General features: G+C 45.8%; 1 pseudogene; it reads left to right on the forward strand.

Moving 5' to 3' along the window:
• Window positions 1-3,770, forward strand: part of LOC119776709 — a 31,049-nt pseudogene extending 27,279 nt beyond the window's left edge.
• The last annotated feature ends 3,814 nt before the right edge of the window (window positions 3,771-7,584 follow it).

Below are 7,584 nucleotides of genomic sequence, written 5' to 3' on the forward strand. Positions count from 1 at the left end.
CCAGTGTGTAGTAGTGTGTAGTAGTGTGTAGTACCAGTGTGTAGTAGTGTGTAGTAGTGTGTAGTACCAGTGTGTAGTAGTGTGTAGTAGTGTGTAGTACCAGTGTGTAGTACCAGTGTGTAGTACCAGTGTGTTGTAGTGTGTAGTAGTGTGTAGTAGTGTGTAGTACCAGTGTGTAGTACCAGTGTGTAGTAGTGTGTAGTACCAGTGTGTAGTACCAGTGTGTAGATCCAGTGTGTAGTAGTGTGTAGTAGTGTGTAGTACCAGTGTATATTTCCAGTGTGTAGTAGTGTGTAGTACCAGTGTGTAGTAGTGTGTAGTAGTGTGTAGTAGTGTGTAGTACCAGTGTGTAGTAGTGTCTAGTACCAGTGTTTAGTACCAGTGTGTAGATCCAGTGTGTAGTACCAGTGTATATTTCCGGTGTATAGCAGTGTGTAGTACCAGTGTGTAGCAGTGTGTAGTACCAGTGTGTAGTAGTGTGTAGTAGTGTGTAGTACCAGTGTGTAGTAGTGTGTAGTACCAGTGTGTAGTACCAGTGTGTAGATCCAGTGTGTAGTACCAGTGTATATTTCCGGTGTATAGCAGTGTGTAGTACCAGTGTGTAGTAGTGTGTAGTACTGTGTAGTACCAGTGTGTAGTACCAGTGTGTAGATCCAGTGTGTAGTACCAGTGTATATTTCCGGTGTATAGCAGTGTGTAGTACCAGTGTGTAGTAGTGTGTAGTAGTGTGTAGTACCAGTGTGTAGTACCAGTGTGTAGTACCAGTGTATATTTCCGGTGTATAGCAGTGTGTAGTACCAGTGTGTAGTAGTGTGTAGTACCACTGTGTAGTAGTGTGTAGTAGTGTGTAGTACCAGTGTGTAGTAGTGTGTAGTACCAGTGTGTAGTACCAGTGTGTAGATCCAGTGTATAGTACCAGTGTATATTTCCGGTGTATAGCAGTGTGTAGTACCAGTGTGTAGTAGTGTGTAGTACCAGTGTGTAGTAGTGTGTAGTAGTGTGTAGTACCAGTGTGTAGTAGTATGTAGTAGTGTGTAGTACCAGTGTGTAGTACCAGTGTGTAGATCCAGTGTGTAGTACCAGTGTATATTTCCGGTGTATAGCAGTGTGTAGTACCAGTGTGTAGATCCAGTGTGTAGTACCAGTGTATATTTCCGGTGTATAGCAGTGTGTAGTACCAGTGTGTAGTAGTGTGTAGTACCAGTGTGTAGTAGTGTGTAGTAGTGTGTAGTACCAGTGTGTAGTAGTGTGTAGTAGTGTGTAGTACCAGTGTGTAGTACCAGTGTGTAGATCCAGTGTGTAGTACCAGTGTATATTTCCGGTGTATAGCAGTGTGTAGTACCAGTGTGTAGTAGTGTGTAGTACCAGTGTGTAGTAGTGTGTAGTAGTGTGTAGTACCAGTGTGTAGTACCAGTGTGTAGTACCAGTGTGTAGATCCAGTGTGTAGTACCAGTGTATATTTCCGGTGTATAGCAGTGTGTAGTACCTGTGTGTAGTAGTGTGTAGTACCAGTGTGTAGTAGTGTGTAGTAGTGTGTAGTACCAGTGTGTAGTAGTGTGTAGTAGTGTGTAGTACCAGTGTGTAGTACCAGTGTGTAGTACCAGTGTGTAGATCCAGTGTGTAGTACCAGTGTACATTTCCGGTGTATAGCAGTGTGTAGTAGTGTGTAGTACTGTGTAGTAGTGTGTAGTACCAGTGTATAGCAGTGTGTAGTACCAGTGTGTAGTAGTGTGTAGTAGTGTGTAGTAGTGTGTAGTACCAGTGTGTAGTAGTGTGTAGTACTGTGTAGTAGTGTGTAGTACCAGTGTGTAGTAGTGTGTAGTACCAGTGTGTAGTACCAGTGTGTAGATCCAGTGTGTAGTACCAGTGTATATTTCCGGTGTATAGCAGTGTGTAGTACCAGTGTGTAGTAGTGTGTAGTACTGTGTAGTAGTGTGTAGTACCAGTGTATAGCAGTGTGTAGTACCAGTGTGTAGATCCAGTGTGTAGTACCAGTGTGTAGTAGTGTGTAGTACCAGTGTGTAGTAGTGTGTAGTACCAGTGTGTAGTAGTGTGTAGTACCAGTGTGTAGTACCAGTGTGTAGTAGTGTGTAGTAGTGTGTAGTACCAGTGTGTAGTAGTGTGTAGTACCAGTGTGTAGTACCAGTGTGTAGTAGTGTGTAGTACCAGTGTGTAGATCCAGTGTGTAGTAGTGTGTAGTAGTGTGTAGTACCAGTGTGTAGTAGTGTGTAGTACCAGTGTGTAGTACCAGTGTGTAGATCCAGTGTATAGTACCAGTGTATATTTCCGGTGTATAGCAGTGTGTAGTACCAGTGTGTAGTAGTGTGTAGTACCAGTGTGTAGTAGTGTGTAGTAGTGTGTAGTACCAGTGTGTAGTAGTGTGTAGTAGTGTGTAGTACCAGTGTGTAGATCCAGTGTGTAGTACCAGTGTATATTTCCGGTGTATAGCAGTGTGTAGTACCAGTGTGTAGTAGTGTGTAGTACTGTGTAGTACCAGTGTGTAGATCCAGTGTGTAGTACCAGTGTATATTTCCGGTGTATAGCAGTGTGTAGTACCAGTGTGTAGTAGTGTGTAGTACCAGTGTGTAGTAGTGTGTAGTACCAGTGTGTAGTAGTGTGTAGTACCAGTGTGTAGTACCAGTGTGTAGATCCAGTGTGTAGTACCAGTGTATATTTCCGGTGTATAGCAGTGTGTAGTACCTGTGTGTAGTAGTGTGTAGTAGTGTGTAGTACCAGTGTGTAGTACCAGTGTGTAGATCCAGTGTGTAGTACCAGTGTATATTTCCGGTGTATAGCAGTGTGTAGTACCTGTGTGTAGTAGTGTGTAGTAGTGTGTAGTACCAGTGTGTAGTACCAGTGTGTAGATCCAGTGTGTAGTACCAGTGTACATTTCCGGTGTATAGCAGTGTGTAGTACCAGTGTGTAGTAGTGTGTAGTACCAGTGTGTAGTACCAGTGTGTAGATCCAGTGTGTAGTACCAGTGTATATTTCCGGTGTATAGCAGTGTGTAGTACCTGTGTGTAGTAGTGTGTAGTAGTGTGTAGTACCAGTGTGTAGTACCAGTGTGTAGATCCAGTGTGTAGTACCAGTGTACATTTCCGGTGTATAGCAGTGTGTAGTAGTGTGTAGTACTGTGTAGTAGTGTGTAGTACCAGTGTATAGCAGTGTGTAGTACCAGTGTGTAGTAGTGTGTAGTAGTGTGTAGTACCAGTGTGTAGTAGTGTGTAGTACTGTGTAGTAGTGTGTAGTACCAGTGTGTAGTAGTGTGTAGTACCAGTGTGTAGTACCAGTGTGTAGATCCAGTGTGTAGTACCAGTGTATATTTCCGGTGTATAGCAGTGTGTAGTACCAGTGTGTAGTACTCCTGTGTACTGAAGCTGTTCTCCCCTTCAGGCACTACTCTCTGCAGCGGAATGATGACATCATTTCCTTCTTTAATGACTTCAGCGATCACCTGGCAGAGGAGGCGCTCTGGGAGCTCTCCCTCAGGATTCGTCCAAGGAACATGCCACGAACCAATCAGAGATGAGCTTTGGGGTAGCAGCAGCCAATCAGGGAGCAGGAGGGAAGTTACAGGAAGGCTGCCACTAACCTGGATACTAACATGACTTCCGAGCAGCAACCTGGAAACACACCTGCTTCCTCCAGGAAATGACAGAGGGAAGCTTCTGGTTCAGAGCTAAGAGGAAAGGTTCCACCTGAAGGAGAAGCAGCAGCAGGTGGGCTTGACCAACACATCCTCCATCAGAAGATCTGCTCCAGTTCTGGATTAGAAGCCAAATAAATGTGGCAAAGCAGGAACTGGATGTCAGGAAGGAGGACTGGGATGGTGTCCACACACCTGGAGACACCTGGAGAAACCTGGAGGCAGCTGGAGACCACCAGCTAACACATTAAAGGAGAGATGTGATGAACTCCATCACAGAGAAGATGGTCATACTATCTGGACCCTGGTGGACCAGCAGCTCTGGACCCTGGTGGACCAACAGGTCTGGACCCTGCAGGTCTGGACCGGGGTGAACAAATGATCTCAGCTGCCTTCTTCCTCTTCTGATCGTCCTCATCCTCGTCCTCTTTCCATCTGGGTCCATCTGCAGATGTTCCTGGTCCTCAGATGGACGTTAATGACAAGAGAGATTTTAGAAATAAATAAAATATTGGAGAGCGTGTTTAACAGGAAGATGGAGGAGAATGTTGCTCCCATTAATGCTGGTTTATATGAAGTCCTTATGGCAGGCTGTTTTAACATTTAATAAAAGCGCTCTCCTCCCTCTTATTCCATTTGTAGATCACTCAAATAGGATTTCTTCTGGTCAGAATAACATTCTTTGACAGAACTATAATAATAGATTTTCAAAATGACATGTTTGCAGCAGAAACTGAATTTCAGAAAGTAGAAAAAAAATCTAAACTCTGCCAGTGAGAATAGTATATATTTATGATAGCTGAAATATGTTTCTTTATTGTCAAAATAATGCAACGGATGGTGGTGCTGCTGCCTTGCAGCAAGAAGGTTCTTGTTCGATTCCCAGCCTGGGGTATCTGTGCATGGAGCTTGCATGTTCTCTCCATGCAGTGTGGCTTCTCTCTGGGCGCTCCGGCTTCCTCCTGCAGTCCAAACTCTGACTCCTTTGGTTAGTTGGCTTCTCTAAATAGTCCTTAGATGAGTGTTTGTGTCTCTGTGTTCCCCGACGGCCTCTCGCCCATAGACTGCCCTGATGAAACAGGCAAGAGTGGCTGCCTGGCTGGCTGGCTGGCTGGCTGGCTGGCTGGCTGGCTTGGCTGGCTGGCTGGCTGGCTGGCTGGCTGGCTGGCTGGCTGGCTTGGCTGGCTGGCTGGCTGGCTGGCTGGCTGGCTGGCTGGCTGGCTGGCTGGCTGGCTGCCTGGCTGGCTGGCTGGCTGGCTGGCTGCCTGCCTGGCTGCCTGCCTGGCTGCCTGGCTGGCTGCCTGGCTGGCTGGCTGGCTGGCTGGCTGGCTGGCTGGCTGGCTGGCTGGCTGCCTGGCTGGCTGGCTGGCTGGCTGGCTGGCTGGCTGGCTGGCTTGGCTGGCTGGCTGGCTGGCTGGCTGGCTGGCTTGGCTGGCTGGCTGGCTGGCTGGCTGGCTGGCTGGCTGGCTGGCTGGCTTGGCTGGCTGGCTGGCTGGCTGGCTGGCTGGCTGGCTGGCTGCCTGGCTGGCTGCCTGGCTGGCTGAAATTCATTTCCAGAAATCCAGAATGTTTATTCCACAAGTTAAGTATGTCATTTTGTTTGAAATGATCATTTTGACAAGGAAAACATGTTTTTATTCAGATATCAGGAATAAATATTCAGTCAGACTAATACATATCAAATGGCCTGCCATAGTCTGCTGTGACCACGATAACAATACGGCTCAACTAGTTTAGTGATTGAATTATAGTGGATCCAGGCATCTGTTTAAGTCAACTCACCTGTCAGCAGGTGGAGTTGAAGAATAAAAACCTTGTTCTAACAGGAAGGACCTGTCCATCATCTCATGGGTTCCTCTTCAGGTTGATTCTGTCTGACTGAGCGGGTGTTTTCTATGATGTTGTTATCTGTCATCAATGTTCTCTCCCTGATATTATCCAGTCCTGTTAGAGACGCCTGTGATGCTCCTAATGAGTATTTTTTAATTCATTTTTTCTATTCTCATGGCCTTTGATCCAGTTGATCAGAATATTCTTTAGAAAGACTTGAACAGCAGAGATATTGCCAATAAACCAAACACTACGGAACGGTTGCTCAGAAAGTAGGACCCAGAATTCCTGCAGACAGAACAGATGTCTTAAAATGAAACACTATATTGACTCATTAAAGGAATAGTACACCCAAAACATGATTAGCCTTCATTTTCTACTCACCCCCATGCTGAACAACACTCTGGAGTACTTTTTTGATATCTCAAATGCATCTGGAGATCTGGGAGGCTTCTTGCTGTCTGCTGACATTCAAATAATGGAGGTCTATGGCGCCCGAGACAGAAAGGTCCATAAAAGTCCACAAAAAACGTGTCAATATTCCTCCATACTGCTCGTCCAATGTATTCCAAGTGTCCTGAGTGGGTAGCGTCCATAATTTACTCGAAACGAAGTCATTTAGAATGTTTTTAGAGCATAAACAGTAGTGTATAGGATTTCCTGAAAGCACGGAAACCACGGCAGACCAAACCAGATGAAAGTGCGCATTCAGCTCGGCAAAGAACTCATGCTCTTCCTCAACACTGAAGTCCTCAGACATTTTTCTTTCGTTGTTTCTTTCTTTGCACAGGTAAACAGCACATTTCTTCTTCTACGCTTGCATTATCGGCAGAGCAGACGCTGAATGCGCACTTTCATCTGGCTTGGTCTGCCGCGGTTTCCGTAGACTCGTGAACGCGCTTTCAGGAAATCCTATACACTACCGTTTATGCTCTAAAAACATTCTAAATGACTTCGTTTCGAGTAAATTCTGGACGCTACCCACTCAGGACACTTGGAATACATTGGACGAGCAGTATGGAGGAATATTGACACGTTTTTTGTGGACTTTTATGGACCTTTCTGCCTCGGGCGCCATAGACCTCCATTATTTGAATGTCAGCAGACAGCAAGAAGCCTCCCAGATCTCCAGATGCATTTGAGATATCAAAAAAGTACTCCAGAGTGTTGTTCAGCATGGGGGTGAGTAGAAAATGAAGGCTAATCATGTTTTGGGTGTACTATTCCTTTAAGTTGCGGCTCATCAGCTGGAACCGGCGTACTGGATTCTCTGTGGAAATGGATACTCAGGTTTGTGAACACGAAACTGTGACTGTGAACACTAGTGAGCATGTGACTCACTAACCTGGTTCTTAGTTCTGTCCGTGTCCAGAATCTAGAAACTAGTCAGATGATTTCCCCACAGCATGCGGCGGGAGCCGCCCAGAGAGTTCCATGAGTGAAGCAGGCAAGGCTGACGAGCAGAAGCCAGCAGACGAGGAAGAGCAGAAGCATCTGGACGGATAATCAAGAGCAGGTGACGACGGAGAAGCAGATGTCCAGACCAGAAGATCAGAGAGATGAAGAGTTACCAAAGGGGAGTCCAAGCTGGGGTCAGGGGACAGATCCCAGGTCGTTAACAGCAGTCAGAACACAGAAACAGGCAGAAACAGACCAGAACAGGGGCAGACCAAAACTCAGGAGTCCAGAGACAGAAACCAGAGTCAGGATCAGGTAGAGACCTCTCACAATCAGCTCAAATAATCCAGCACTGATGGCTGGAAACAGAAAGCTTAAATTGGAAGCAGAACAGGTGGATCAGATGAGAGCACATGAAAACTGGGTGGAGCTAAGCAGATGGAAGGAATGAACTAATAATCCAGTCATCAGTGGCAAGAGCATGACAGTTGTGGGAATAAACCATTAAATGTTTATTCCCACACGGATTCCAAGAAGGTTCATGACTTTATTTCCATTTCTCAGTTGTCATTGAGATCGTACCCAGTCACTAACCTGATTATTCTTTATGAGAGGTTCCATTTCCAGCTGCTCATTGGGTTCCTGCTCACTTACTTTATACACAGATTAGTTAAAAGTAAAAGACTGTGTGGTTGGATTCTCGGTCAGGT

Source organism: Cyprinodon tularosa, unplaced genomic scaffold (genome assembly GCF_016077235.1).
Source record: "Cyprinodon tularosa strain WSP-4 unplaced genomic scaffold, ASM1607723v1 ctg951, whole genome shotgun sequence".
NCBI classification, from domain to species: domain Eukaryota; kingdom Metazoa; phylum Chordata; class Actinopteri; order Cyprinodontiformes; family Cyprinodontidae; genus Cyprinodon; species Cyprinodon tularosa.